Source organism: Drosophila ficusphila, unplaced genomic scaffold (assembly GCF_018152265.1).
Source record: "Drosophila ficusphila isolate 14025-0441.05 unplaced genomic scaffold, ASM1815226v1 contig_128, whole genome shotgun sequence".
NCBI classification, from domain to species: Eukaryota; Metazoa; Arthropoda; class Insecta; order Diptera; family Drosophilidae; genus Drosophila; species Drosophila ficusphila.
Genome location: NW_025064017.1, coordinates 641,714 through 657,974, shown reverse-complemented (window position 1 = coordinate 657,974; position 16,261 = coordinate 641,714).

Genomic DNA, 16,261 nt, shown 5'->3' with positions numbered 1-16,261 from the left:
AAGTATGATTGTGGAGAAATAATAGATATTCGTTGAAATTGACTTGATTCGAGCGCACGTCTTTCTTCGTTTTCGTTTTTGCCAATAAAATATTAATTATCCACCCAAAGTTTTCGGTTCTTAATATTTAAAAAAAAAATTTTCTAAATTTTCAGTGTTAATTAGAAGCGTTTTGACACTGAAATTTGTTCCGCACCCTGGTAAAAATTAAGAATGCGGGCAACGTTTATTTTCTGGGTGCATGGCATAACGCCCAGTGTCATAGCGCCCGCGGGCGTTCCGTCACTTTTTGAAAGTGTCATATCGCCCGCGGGCGCTATGTCATTTTTCTTGTGGGCCTTATGACACTATGAGAAGTGCATTAACGCCCGAACCTAATAATAATGAAATACCTGGTATAAATGGGTGCATGTAAGTGCGGATCAAAAGAGATCCAAGAGCCGGGTACAGAGTGAATCGACTCAGGAGGGAGCAGCCCGAACCTAATAGTAATGAAATACGTGGTATAAATAGCCGCCCAGCATAATTTATCGTGAGAATCGAGTGCTCAATAGCGTAAGAAGCGCCGCAGTCAAACATTTTTTTACATAAAAATTGCGCGATTTTTATGTCAAACAATTTTTGCTTGCGCTTTTAATAAAGTAAATTTAAATACAAAATTGTGTTAACATGTCATTTATTTCATTTAAACATTATTGATAAACTTTGATTTGGCTGTCTACTATTTGCCTGCAATATGGGCAGAGCAATAGAGACTTCGCCGCTTTCATTTTCATCACTTTGTAGCACTCAAAACATATTTGTGGTTACAAGGTAATAGTACCACATCACGCGGAGTGTCAAGGCAAATTATACATTTAAGAACTTCAACCATTTGACTGAAGTGTAAAGTATTGTCCTCATCTTCATCTTCAGTATTATCTAAGCATGACTGTAGAAGCATCATAAATGAATATCCCGCATTGTATTTGTAAATAAGATCCACTTACTGTAACCAAACGAGATGCACTCTTGTCATCAGCATAAAGCTTGTAAGCTGAGATTAGTTCAATACAGATATTGGTAGAAAACAGAACACCTCTCTGTCTCTTGATTTCTTTTTGGACTCTCGTTTGCACAAGGGCAAACACCCCACACACACACTCTCACATCGAGATCTTGGGCTTGCACAAGGGCAAGCCGCATCTAAATTCGTGTTGCAAGGTGCAAGGCGAAACATTGGCGACCGTGACAGGACGTCTGCAGTCCTGGATTTGTTGGAATCGGAGGATCACAAGGGATCCGTCGGCAGCAATAATTCTGCACTTTGGACTTCAAGTGGAGTAACATAACCTCTTATCCGATAGCTACTCTTTTAAAATAGCTATCGAACCGTAAGCGTATAACTCACTTTAATTGAAGACCATTTAAAGAAATAAAAGGCCCTTTAATTATTTTGAAATTAAATACATATATGCATTGAGCGAATTTAAAGTTGGGTTGAAGCTTTCACTTGTGCTTTGGAATCTAGTTTCAAAGTTTGTGTTTACCACTTCACCAACGGCTTTAAAACTGTATCCAGTTTGTTTACCATTTCACCAACGGCTGTAAAACTTTAACCACTATCGCTACATTTTGCATACATTCTGCGTTGGAGTTTATGTTCTTTTGATTCATCAATTTATTTTCAAAGATGACGAAACCGACAACCGAAGAGCAGCTGGTGGTACTCAGGCGCAAACGCACAGTGATTGAGCAAAACTTCAATAGCTGCAAAAATCGAGCTTTGGCTGCTACTGTCACCGATGCCAGTACGGCGGAGTGTAGGTTGCAAATGCTAGAATCTCACTATAGGCAATTAGCTCAAATTCAGTTGCAAATCGAGGAGTTAGACCCAATCGATAATTCTAGACTGGAAAATGAAGAGGAATATATCATTGCTAAGTCGATCCTTATGAAAAGGATGACGTTAAATAGGCCACAGCGTTCTGAAGAACTAAACTTCACGAATGCATCTTTCTCAGGTAGCGCCAATCACAACCGGCTGCCTGCTCTAAAGTTGCCAAAGTTCGATGGGAAGTACAGCGACTATAAACGGTTCATCTCGGCATTTAAGCACATGGTAGACAAATTCACGTATCTTCTTAGTTGTTTATCTGGCCCAGCGCTAAGCGTCGTGTCAGCCTTCCAGGTTTCAGATGCCAATTATCAAAAGGCTCTAAATCAATTGCAAGAACGGTACGATAAGAAAGTATTAATTCTTATTGAGCATATCACCAGTTTGTTTAGCATTTCTCACATGAAAAAATCTGACCCGAACTCGCTTCGGCAGATTTTAGATACAGTCTCAGCACTTCTTGGTTCTCTTCTTTCTCTTGGCACTGAAAAGGATATTCTTAGTGCGATCATCATCCATCTCGTTTTGCAGAAAGTCGATTCTGATGCTAAGCAAGCTTACGACCGAGTCCAGGAGTATGAGAAGCTTCCAAAGTGGGAGGATTGCTACAATACTTTGAGCAGACACTGTCAATTTTTAGAGTGTCATACAAAACCTCCAGTTGAAGGAAAACAGTATGAGAAGCGTTCCGAAAAACCAAGCTATTCCAGAAAAGCATTTATAACAGCCAATCGGAGCTGTCTTAAATGCAATTCAACAGACCATAGCCTAGGGTCATGTCCTTCGTTCACTTCACTCTCATTTGAAAGAAGACATAGCTGGGTTAGGCAGGCCTCTTTATGCTTAAATTGTTTACATAAAGGACATATTGCCGCAGACTGTCCCTCAAAATTTCGTTGTAGGACATGCCATGGATTGCATCATTCTTCTTTGCATCGCCCAATTGAGACCAAGACAGCGATTGAGAAAGGTGACGAGCAAGAGGACTCTCAAGCCAGTTCCTCATCTCAGGTGTTTGCAGGAATTACGCGCAACTCGAGACGCTCGCTCATCCCAACAGCTCTTATCTTAATAAAGGACAAGTGTGGCGTATATCACTCTGCTAGAGCTCTATTAGACTCAGGTTCTGAAGTCAATTTCATTACGGAAACTTTTGCGAAAACCCTTCAATTACCATTCAAGCAAAAGAATTTAGAGGTATCGGGAATTGGCAACATTCGAGAGCGCATAAAGTTTTCTTTAGAAGCAACCATCCGGTCACGACTAACAGTTGATGAATGGACTCTGCAGTTTTCGGTCACAAAATCAATAGCTCAACAGCAGCCAGATCATTGCATAGACATTTCACAATTGTCTATCCCGGAAGACATTGATTTGGCGGATCCACAGTTTTTTAAGCCACAAAAGATCGATATGTTGATTAGTACGCAGGAATTTTTTGATTTTCTTACTGGACAAAAGCTATCTCTAGGTCCTGGCTTGCCGTGTCTACTCAACTCATCGCTTGGCTGGATTGTTGGAGTAAAAGTCGAAGACGGGTTCGGATCAGGTGCAAGGGCGCATTCATTTTCGTGCAATGTTGTGGAAACCCAGAATCGTAGCGATGCCCTAGCAAAGTTTTGGAAAATTGAATCGTTTGAGGAGAACAGCAAAAAGGGGTTTACGCTTAAAGAGGAAGAGTGCGTTCGACATTTCTTTAAGCACGCAGCTATTCTTGACTCCGGTCAGATTCAAGTCCGTTTGCCATTCTCTCAATCGCCCACTGATCTCGGAAGTTCTTTGGAAAATGCTAGACGGCGGTTCCTTCAGCTTGAGCGGCAATTAGACAGCTTACCTGAACAAAAGAAGTTGTACGCCGAGTTTATGAAAGAATACGTAGATCTTGGTCACATGGAACTCGCGTCTGATTTTAGGATTGATCAACCTCACTATGTCATTCCGCACCATGTAGTGTTGCGGCCTCAAAGCTCAACTACTAAACTGCGTGTGGTTTTTGACGCCTCAGCCAAAACAACATCAAATTTGTCTCTAAACGAGATCCTAATGGTTGGACCAACGATCCAACAAAATTTGATCATAACTCTGTTGGCATTTAGATTGCACAAATTCGTATTTACAGCAGACGTAACAAAAATGTATCGGCAATTCTTGGTCGACCCTGAAGACCGTAATTTCCAGCTTATTTTCTGGAGAGATAGTATTCATCAGACTCTACAATTGTTTCGTTTGAATACGGTGACTTACGGCCTTGCTAGTGCTCCGTTGTTGGCTATACAGAGGTTTAATTTCATTGCTAAAAGATACGAAAAGGAATTCCCAATTGGATCGATTACTATACAGAATGACATGTACGTAGATGACCTTCTGACAGGAGCAGACAGCTTAGAGGATTTCCAAATGAAAATGCTTCAGACCGAAGAGATTCTCTCACGAGCAGGTTTAAAGCTGTCCAAGTGGAATTTTAGCGGCGAGGGCAAATGTGTAGGAGAATACCAGTTTAAGATGGAAGACAAAGAAGTGACAAAGGCTTTGGGAATGTCATGGAAGCCGCAAATGGATATATTTTGCTTCCGATTTGATCTACCGAAATCCGAAGCTACCACCAAGAGGCAAATTATTTCCATTATTGCAAGTTTATACGACCTCCTTGGACTTCTAAGTCCAATCATTATTCGGTAAAAAATGTTCGTACAAGTGCTTTGGAGGCATAGTCTTGAATGGGATGACCCACTGCCAGCAACGCTGCAAGAAAGCTGGAGGCGAATTGAGCCTGATTAACTGTTGCTAAACAAAATTGAAGTGCCAAGATTTGTCAATTCTTCTCGCAATATGGAGTGCGAAATACACGGGTTTGCAGATGCCTCAGAGCTTGCGTACGGGTGCTGCATTTATCTTCGATCATCACAAGGAGGACAAGCGGAATCACATTTAGTTATCGCAAAATCAAAGGTGGCACCTCTTCAGACTGTCTGTCTCCCGAGATTAGAATTGTGCGCAGCTTTGCTGCTGTGCGAAACTTGGGATAAAATCAGACACAAGTTTGAAAGCATTGCGAAGGATGTCACATTTTGGTCAGATTCGACAATTGTCTTGCAGTGGATTACAATGCATACATCCCAGCTTAAGTGTTTTGTAGCCAATCGAGTGTCAACAATTCAAACGAAGTCTGCGAACGTTAAATGGCGACATGTTCCGGGGAAGGAGAATCCAGCGGATATCGTATCCCGAGGATGCACAGCAGCAGATCTTCCAAACACAATCTGGTTCACAGGGCCAACATTTCTTCGATTTGATAAATTCTCATGGCCAAAGGAAAAACGAACATCCAACTCAGCAGATACCGCACTAGAATTGCGTAAGGTATCAACCTTTAAATGTAGCGATAGTGGCACCGAGGGAACCATCATTAATCAACTTCTCAGCCTCATCATATCTTCGAATTCTCCGGATTGTAGCGTTCATATTTCGAGTTTTTAATGGCGTTCCTGCCAATAGGCAGCTTCTTGGCTCACACCCTATCAAGCTAGAAGCTAGCGAAATTCAAAGGGCATTTGTATATCTTATCTCCACCATTCAAAGCCAAAGTTTTGCGAAGGAATTAGTTGACCTAAAAAGGGAAATCGTCTTAGTCAACATCTTCAAAAATGGACTCCGTTTGTAGCTGAAGCTGACATTGGACATCGAACTGTCACAGTGATCAGAGTCGGTGGCCGTTTAGCAAACGCCCCGATTCCTGTCGATGCAAAATTCCCATTGCTTCTTCCTACAGATCACCCTTTTACCTATAAGTACGTGGAATATCTTCACAAAGTCAATATGCATGCGGACCCCAAAGCGCTGATTGGAATTTTAAGGCTTCAAATATGGATTGTAAACGCTCGTCGCATCGCCGCCAAGGTAGTCAGGAAATGTGTTCATTGTTGCCATTACAAGCCCAGACTAATGCAACAAATTATGGGATCCTTGCCAGCTGAAAGGCTTACTCTAAGCAAGCCATTCGCTATCTCAGGAGTAGATCTATGTGGACCATTTTTAACCTCCTACCGGATACGTGGAAAAGTTCCATACAAAACGTATATGGCCGTATTTATCTGCTTTGCAACCAAAGCAGTGCATGTTGAACTTGTATCAGACCTCTCCACTAATACTTTTGTTTTATGTTTAAAGCGCTTCGTTGGACGCAGAGGACTGCCAGAGAGTATTTGGTGCGACAACGCAACTAATTTTGTTGGTGCTCAATCCCAACTCGACGGTTTCAAAAAGCAGTTGTTCAGTCAGCAGGCCCTTCAAGACCTACAGACGTTCACCTCGTCAACGGGCGTCTTGTTTCACTTCATCCCTCCACGTGCGCCGCACTTCGGCGGGCTCTGGGAAGCGGCGGTGAAGTCAATGAAGCATTTGTTGATCAAAAACATTGGCAATTCTGGTCTGACATACGAGGAGCTGCAAACTGTTGCCATTGTGGTCGAAGCCGTCCTAAATTCAAGACCAATGGCACCAATATCAGAGGATCCGAATGATGGCGAAGCTTTAACCCCATCTCATTTCTTATTAGGTTCTTCCATAAAGGCGCTTCCAGAACCGTGTTTGCAGGATCGGAACCCTAACATTCTGACTCGCTGGCAGCGGGTCACGTATCTCAAACAGCAGTTGTGGGATCTCTGGCGAAGAGACTACCTTCACACTTTGCAACTCCGCAGCAAATGGTTGACGCCGCAAGCCAACATCACACCTGGACAACTGGTCGTTATCCACGATGACAACGCTCCACCTCAGCAGTGGCCTCTCGGCCGAATCTTAAACACTTGTGCTGGAGCTGACGGAAGAGTCAGAGTTGTGGATATAAAGACGATGAAAGGAGTTACTCGCCGTCCCATTTGTAAAATTGCGCCACTCCCAGTCTAAGGATTTATTGCAAGGACCAGAGTCCTTCCAACGGGGGGAGTATGTAGAAGCATCATAAATGAATATCCCGCATTGTATTTGTAAATAAGATCCACTTACTGTAACCAAACGAGCTTGCACTCTTGTCATCAGCATAAAGCTTGTAAGCTGAGATTAGTTCAATACAGATATTGGTAGAAAACAGAACACCTCTCTGTCTCTTGATTTCTTTTTGGACTCTCGTTTGCACAAGGGCAAACACCCCACACACACACTCTCACATCGAGATCTTGGGCTTGCACATCTAAATTCGCGAAACAATGACTGCTCTTCAAATGTGGTGTCCCACCTAATCAAATCATTTTTTTTGATTAATTAGGCCGCCAAAAAACTCGTTTTGCAAGTTTTAAGAAATTGAGGGCGTTATGACACAGGTTGCAAATGTCATAAGGCCCACGGGCGCTGTGACATTTTCGGTGCGGGCGATATGACACTTTTAGAAGTATCAGAACGCCCGCGGGCGCTATGACACTGGGCGTTATGACATGCACCCATATTTTCTAGAAAAAGAAGAACGTTCCACAAAGTCTGGAAACCATTTGCTGTAAAGAGCGAGGTCACTAAACGTTCCAACCCTTTTTGCCAAGGGACCAACGTCAATGACGTTATATCCTTAACTATATAATGTTGTCCTACTTTAGATTTGAACTCGATAAGTAATCATGTTCTTTTAATCTATTAAAAAAAAAACAGTTAAATAGATACAAAAAACATTACAAATACAAAGGAAATGACGAGCTATAAGCCCCTGCCAGTGCATTCGACACACTTCTTATGCGCTGACGTTCTATCCTTGGCTTACAGTTCCTTGTGGAGCTATTCAATTGAACAAGTCTTCCTATACGAATTTTTAAATTGAAAAATTTCTTGAATTTCAAATGTTAACAAAGGCAATTTGCCATCCACATGTATTCGTCAAAATTTTAGCAGGTGAAAGTGCTGCCACCTTTTTTTTTGTCGAAGCAAATTTCATCCTTAACTTAGAAGTCTTTTTTTATAAATTATTCATCTTTTTATTTATGTTTTTTTTTTGCATTAAAAAAATTCGAAACCATCTCGAACAAAAACAGGACAGCGAAGTGCAAACATTGCGACAAAATTATAAAAACAAGTTATGCATTTTAAGCACAGTACGTCTATGATGGACCAATTGCGAAAAGCTCAAGCCGATGAGGGTACTCCCGAAGGAAAAATAAGAACTTTAATTCAAAATGTAGATACGCACTGGAATTCTTGTGTAGATATGTTGGAGTCATTTTTAGGCTTAGTTGACTCAAAGATCAGAACGCGTTAAGGGACTACCCGAAATGATCAATGCCTCAGAGCTTAGCGTATGCAGCGACTTATGTAGTGTCCTGCAGCCGTTGAAACAAGCCTCAGAGCAGATAAGCGGTGAACAATACGTCACCGTAAGCATGGTGATTCCACTCATTTCGCTATTGGAAAACAACATAAAGAAATTGAATATGGAGACAGACGAAGGAAAACGATCCAAGGAGGCTCTTTTAAGGAATTCTGAAAAAAGGTTCCAATCGTTCCAGCAAAATAAAATTTTAGTGAAATTGTCCTTCTTAGACCCTAGGTTTAAAAGATGTACAGTAGAATCCGGTTATAGCGACTTTCAAGGGACCAACGATTTTTCGTCGTTATACCCGGAGACGCACTAAGCAAAAGGAACAAAAAACACATTTTTTGTTTGTTTATTTATGGTTGCCGTCTTCGTAATAGGTTCTTAAAATAAATCAAATTAGTTTTTTTTAATTAAAACGAAAAATTTAATAAACTTAATTCAAAGGCATGGGTTTCTCATAATACTAAAAACTGAGTGAGCTTAATATTGCATATTTTGCATTTGCCGAATTTACGCATTAAGTTTTACTCGGAAAAAAGCAGAAAAAACTAGAAATATAACGGGACATCTCATGGAATAGGATATAAGGTCTGCACACGCAGTGTGACGTCGGCATTGCACTTCGACTCTCTCTCTCTCTCTCTCTCTCTCGCAGAAGCGTAGTTAAGGCGACAGCTAAAACTAACAGAGAGTAGTGACAGTGTAAGATCCTTCGTGTCGCTGCTACGCACACAAGGAAAGGTGCCGATCACTAATAAATACATACATTTCAATCAGCGTGTTTTAATGCTTAAATTTGGCACTATTGCAATGTATTTTTTTCTGCACGACGCAATATCCGGTAAAATTGATCAATTTTCTTGAAAAATTTCGTTCGTATAAGCGGTTTGTCGCTAAAAGCGGAAACGCTCTAAGCGGAGGCCCTTTCATATAATGCTTAAATTTGGCACTATTGCAATGTATTTTTTTTCTGCACGACGCAATATCCGGTTAAATTTATCAATTTTCTTGAAAAATTTCGTTCGTATAAGCGGTTTGTCGCTAAAAGCGGAAACGCTCTAAGCGGAGGCCCTTTCATATAAGTTTGTATGGGGACCAACCAAACCATCGAGTTTTCGTCGCACAACCCGGACGGGCACTATAAGCGGAGTCGTTGTAACAGGATTCCACTGTATTTGTCACCGCTTTCGGTAAGGGAGACCTTTTTTTTTTTTTTTTTTTGCTTTTATTTATTGAACCTACGCTTAATTTTGAGACTAACAATAAGTTGGCGAATCTTAACATTAAAATTTAACTAACAGTATACTAAGACTGCATTCTGGTTGCGCGTCCCTCAGGTCGTTCGCTGGGTGGGTAAGTCGTTGCGACGAAGGCGTGATTGGTTGCTCAACCTTGTTAGACCTCTCGCCAGGTGGTTAGGGTGTACCGATAGCTTGGTTAAGTACTTTGCCTTCTGTTCAGCGATCACTTCTTTGACTGGTAGAATGTTTAAGTCGCGGTGTATGTTTTCGTTGCGAACGTACCACGGTGCCCCGGTGATAGTTCTCAAGATCTTCGACTGAACTCTTTGAATTATGCTGGCGTTCCCCCATAACTGGGAGCCGTACATCCATATAGGTTTTAGGACCGAGTTGTACAGCAGGACTTTATATTCAAGGCTAAGAGATGACCGAGCGTTGATAAGCCAATAAAGGCTGCTGGCTTTTAGCTTTAGGTGTGTTCTTTTGGCTTCAATGTGCCGGCGCCATGTGAGTCTTCTGTCGAGATGTACTCCTAGGTATGTTACTTCGTTTGCTTGTGGGAGTAGGGTGTTGTTTAATGTAATCAGAGGGCAGTTTTGCCTGTTCAAAGTGAACGTAACGTGCTTGCATTTTAGTTCGTTCACTTTAATTCGCCAATCTGACAGCCATTTTTCAACATCGACCAAATGAAGAGCTAGCTGCGCAGTTGCTTGAATCGGGCATTTTGAGCGGCTAAGAATAGCTGTGTCATCGGCAAACGTGGATGTTGTTAGACGTGTGCTTGTCGGGATGTCTGCTGTGTACAGGACATATAAAATTGGTCCTAGCACGCTACCTTAAGGAACTCCAGCTCCAACAGTGTAATCGTCAGAAATAGCAGTTTTGCACCTCACGACAAATTTTCTGTCGTAAAGGTAAGACTCTAAAATCTTGTGGGTGCTGTAGGGGAGCATTGTCTTGATCTTGTATATTAGACCTTCTAGCCAGACTCTATCAATTGCTTGAGAGACATCTAAAAATATGGCAGTACAGTACTCCCGTTTTTCGAACGCGTTCCGAATTTCGGATGTTATCCGGTTGACCTGCTCAATTGTTCCATGCTTTTCACGAAACCCAAATTGGTGTGACGGGATTCCTTCCTGGACTCTCAGGTATGTGTTTATCCGAGTCATTAGGCATTTTTCAAAGAGTTTGGATAGGCAAGAGAGTAGGCTTATAGGTCTATACGACGTGGGGATAGTGTGGTCTCTCCCCGGGTTTGCTTTCATTATTATAATTGACTTTTTCCATCTCACTGGAAAGTGGCCAAGTTTTGCGATGGCATTAAATAGCTGGGTGAGAGTGCAAACGGCGCAGTATGGGAGATCAATGATCATTTTGGGAGTTATGAGGTCGCAGCCCGGGGATTTTTTCGGATTCAGTTGTCTTTTGATGATGTTAACGATTTCGTTTGGGCGAAACTCGATTGGCTCATGTTGAGGCTGGGGTTCATATGACAGAGTCGGCAAAGTAAACGCATTGGTGGCAGGATTTGGTTGAAAGACATTTTTAAGGTGTTTGGCAAACGTGCTGGCTCTGTCTGCGTCGCTGCGCGCCCACCCGCCTGTGGAATTTCTAATTGGCATCACGGTTTCTTTCGGTGAGCTAATAGTTCACCCAACGAGCTCTCCATAGTGAGTGTTTTGTACTGTTAGTTGACAATTGCTCTATGTAGCGGCGGTGGACATACGTTTCTTCTTGCTGTAGAGCTTGATCAAGTTGACGTGAGGCATGTTTTAAGCGTTGCTTAGCAGATGGCGATCTGTGACATTGCCATTCTCGACGTAAGCGTCGCTTTTCGAGGACGAGCTGTTCGATTTGTAGATTTGCCTTCTTTTGAATGTATTGTGTGTTTGTAGTTTGAGGTGTTGAAACTCGAGCTGCAGAGACGAGTACAGACTCCAGTGAATTAACAAAACTGTCTACGTTGGCTTCGTCGCTGAGGTGAGGACTCAGCTCAATATGTGAGCTGATATACTGCCTGTACTTAACCCAATTGGTTTTATGTGAGGTCAGTTTTGATGAGTGATCCCATGTTCCTGGGTGTCGGAGTAGAGTGAAGAGGACAGGCGAGTGGTCAGATGAAAGATCCGAAAGGCATTCGGCGCTTATCATATTTTTAGGAATGTTTTTGGTAATCGCAAAGTCTATTAAATCGGGAAGTTTCTTTGGGTCTGCCGGCCAGTATGTTGGAGTGCCAGAGGAAACATAGTCTAGCTTGTTCTTAGCTTTGATAATTGCATTATAGAGCTGCTTTCCTTTTGGGGTCACGAGACGAGATCCCCAGTGTGTGTGCTTGGCATTGTAGTCTCCTGCTGCTATGAAGTGGTCTCCGACTGAGTTGAAAAACTGCATAAACTCATCTTCGGCTATGGTGAAGCGTGGGGGGCAGTATACGGCGGCTAGAGTTAGTTGCTTGCCAGTATTTAGGTGTATATTTATTGATGTGGCCTGTATGTAGTTTTTAGTAAATTTCGTATGGTAATGGTGCTTAATACGGCTTCTGATTAAAATTCCAGTCCCGCCGTGTGCTTTACCATCTGGATGATTTGTTCCATAGAATGTATATCCTCGTAGTTGGAAATTGTATTTATTTATAAGATGTGTTTCTGAAAGCAGCATTACGTCGATTTGATTGTCTAGAAGGAATTGCGCTAACTCGAGTTTATGCTGCGAAACACCGTTAGCGTTCCACGTAGATATTCGTAGGGAAGTCATTATTTGGATTGTTGTGAAACCAGCATTTGTATAAGTAGATTTTGGTTTCGCATTAGATCTTGCATAGTTGTACGCATTATTATTTTTTTTTTTTTAAATGCTTTGCTTGTTTATTGAATCTTCTCCTTACGAGACTAACAATAAGTGTATCAAATCTTATACTATAACTTAACTATCAGTCATATAGACTGGAACAGTGAAAATGGGCCTGACAATTTATGGCTGGGTTGGAAGGTCGTTACGTTGCAGGCGGGTTCTTTTGGAAACCCGAGTCAGATTCCTTGCGAGAAGATTTGGGTGGGCTAAGAGTTTTTCCTTGTATGACGCTTTTTGCTTCTCTATTTCATCTTTTACTGCGAGAATGCCAAGGTCCCTGTGGATGTTTTGGTTTCGAATATACCATGGTGCCCCAGTGATAATTCTCAGGATCTTTGCTTGAGCGCGCTGTATGATGTCTATGTTAGTTTTGCTCGCGCTCCCCCAGAGCTGGGAGCCATACGTCCAGATTGGTTTAAGAGTGGAGTTGTAGAGCAGTACCTTGTAGTCCAGACACATGGGCGATCGGGCGTTTATAATCCAGTGGAGGCTGCAGGCTTTTAGTTTTAAATGTAGTTTCTTGCATTCGATGTGTCTACGCTATGTTAGACGTTTGTCGAGGTGGGCGCCGAGATACGTTACTTCGTTGACTTGGGGGATCTTTGTGCTATTCAAGTAGATCGGAGGGCAAGTTTGTCTGTTACGTTACGTGTTTACACTTCTGTTCGTTTATTTTGATACGCCATGATTTTGATTCTCTATTACCGTGAGGTGGTTGGCTAATTGGGATGTTGCACGGACTGGGCATCTGGATCGGCTGAGGATCGCAGTATCGTCAGCGAAGGTGGATGTTAGTAGTCGGTCGCTCGTGGGAATATCCGCTGTGTAAAGGACGAATAGAGTTGGTCCAAGTGCGCTTCCTTGTGGGACTCCAGCTTCGATTTTATAGTTTTCGGATGTTGTTGTGTTGCACCTCACTGCGAAGACTCTGTTGTAGAGATACGACTCGAGTAATTTATGAGTGTACCCGGGAAAGTGTGTTTTGATTTTATACATACGACCGTTGAGCCAGACGCGGTCGAATGCTTGAGATACGTCGAGGAATATCGCGCTGCAGTATTCTCTATGTTCGAAGGCTGTGCGAATCTCTGATGTTATTCTGTTGACTTGCTCGATAGTTCCATGTTTTTCTCTGAAGCCAAATTGATGGGCTGGGATAATATTATGAGCTCCCATATATGGTAATATGCGTGTTAGAATGCATTTTTCGAACAGTTTGGACAGGCATGATAATAGACTTATTGGTCTGTAAGAGGACGGTATCGTGTGATCTTTTCCGGGCTTCGGTATCATTATAATTGTTGAATTTTTCCATTTTTTTGGGTAGTAGTCAAGACATATGATCCCATTGAAGAGTTTACAAATGACCTCAATAGCACAGTTTGGAAGTTCAATTATCATTTTTGGAGTTATTTGGTCACCGCCGGGATCCTTTTTCGCTTTTAGCCCCCGAATGACTTTGGTGGTTCGGTTGAAATGGTGTTATTGTAGATTCACTTTCAGTTTGGATTTGCGGTAGAACAAAAGATTTTCAGCGGGATTCGGTTGGAAGACGCCCCTGAGATGTGAGGCAAATGTTTCGGCTCTGCCTGTGTAGCTGCGCGCCCAGCCACCTGCAGAATTTCTTATCGGGGAGACGGTTTTGACCGGAGAGCTTAGGTTAGGGTGAGCCCTCCACAAAGGATGCCTTGTACTTGTTGGAGAGAGTTTCTCGATATATCTCAGTTGTGCGTTTTCTGCATCTTGCTTCAGAGCCCGGTTTAGTTTGCGGGTGGCTTCGTTTAGACGTAGCTTTGAGCATGGCGATCTGCTGGTTTGCCACGCCCGTCGCAGACGCCTCTTTTCAAGAACGAGCTGTTAAATTTGCAGGTTGGTTTTGAACTTCTTTATTTGCACATCATGTCGTTGTGGTGTTGAGATCCTGGCTGCTGTGACGAGTACCTCTTCCAGGACGGCGGTAGAGCAGTCGATGTCCGCTTCGGTATTGAGCTGGGTGGTAAGCTCAATGTGGGAACTGACGTACTTCCTGCATTTCATCCAGTTAGTTCTGTGTGACGTCAGCCTGTAGGTGTAGTCCGTAATTTCTGGGCTTTGAAGAAGGGTTAACAACAATGGAGAGTGGTCTGATGAGAGATCGGGTAGGGCCGTTGCGCTTATTAGGTTGCGTGGGATGTTTTTTGTAACCGCGAAATCAATTAGATCTGGGATCTGCTGGCCAATATGTGGGGCTACCAGGAGAAACGTAGTCCAACTTATTTCTCACATTTATAAACGCATTATAAAGTTGCCTTCCCTTGGGAGTAACGAGGCGTGATCCCCAGTGCGTATGCTTGGCGTTATAATCTCCAGCAGCTATGAAGCGATCCCCAAGTGAGTTGTAGAAATCCATGAATTGACCATCAGAGATTGTAAAGCGAGGTGGGCAGTAGACAGCGGCGATGCAAAGGTTGTCGTTTCCTGACTGCACTTTTATGGATGTGGCTTGCAAGTAATTTGTTTCAAACCTTTGGTGAAAATGGTGTTTAATGCGTTCTCTAATTAAGATGCCAGTGCCGCCGTGGGCTTTACCATCGGGATGATCTGTGCGTTAGAAGGTATAACCCCGTATATGGAAGTTATATCTGCTTGTGAGGTGGGTTTCAACCAGCAGCATGGCGTCGATGTGGTTTACATTTAGGAATTGTGTTATTTCCAGTTTATGCCGTGAAATGCCGTTGGCATTCCACATGGATATTCGTAGATTAGTCATTGATTATTTGGACTATTGTGATACAAGCAGCTGCATCAACATATTCTGGTTCTGGACCAGCGTTTGCATGGTCGCTTTCATAAATGACATGAACTCCATCATACTTTGTTGCATGGTAAAAATCATAGTTTCCAAATTGCTTTGTGGCTGGTCTGGGATCTGTTGAGCGTTTTCTGAGTGTGGCTGGGGTGGATTTTCCATACCCGTTCGTAGTGCATCAGCGTAGGAGATGCCGATGGTGGTACTGAGCGGTCCGAAAGATAATCTGGCTGCCTTAGCGAAAAATACGTCTGACGTAGTTTTTGATTTAAAATACACATTTTGTGTATTTTGTTGACGAGTAGCTGTCGCTTGTCGCATGCGACTCTTCAGCTCCTTGTAGACCAGACAGCCTCTGTAGTTTGCCGTATGGTTTCCTCCGCAGTTCCCCACATTTTTTTGTATGGGGGTCTTCTTTGTTAGCCGGGCAGTGTGCGGAATTGTGGAAGTCTCCGCAGACTACGCAGACTGACCGAAGTGTGCAGTATGTCCTGGTGTGCCCAAACTCCTGGAAATTTGTCCATTGCACTGGTCCGTTCCGTTTGTGAGGTTCTTCCACTGTGATCCTCCGGTGCAGTAAGAACTGGAGCTTGTAGATCGGGTGCACTTCATTTTTCTTTAGGGTTTTGCCATCTGGCTCGAGCTCGACCTTAAAGAGTGGTTGCGGCTTTTTATTTTTGTTAATAATATTGCTAACATTCTTAGCAGAGAATCCCTTTTCTTTAAGGGCTTCTAGTATCTCAGAGGGGGCGACGTCGGGTTCGATTCCTTTTAGTACTACCTGCAGCCCTTTGCTGCTTTTTAGTTGGTAGGTGTAAAAATTCTTTTTCGTTTCCTTCAGGTATTTGGAAACTGCTTGGAAGTGATCTTCATATTTCGTCTGAACTTTAGTTTCGTGGATGTTCCCTTGAATAAGCGGAACAACATGAAAATTTACGTTCCCGACCAGCGCAACAATTTTGTTCACCAGGGCGTTTGAGCTTTTTTCCCTAATATAAATAGGTGGGGGCTTTGGTTTCTTTTGAGCCACTTGCTCCGGCTCAGCTAGGATCTCACCATCTGCTAAGAGGGAAAATCTGTTGCTATTGTTGAAAATCATGGTTTTATCTTTGATTTGGATTGTACGGTTGATCTTTGGTTTGTTACCAACCGTGTTTTGCGGACTAAGCTTACGCTTAATCTGGATGTAGCGATCCATACCGGTCTGT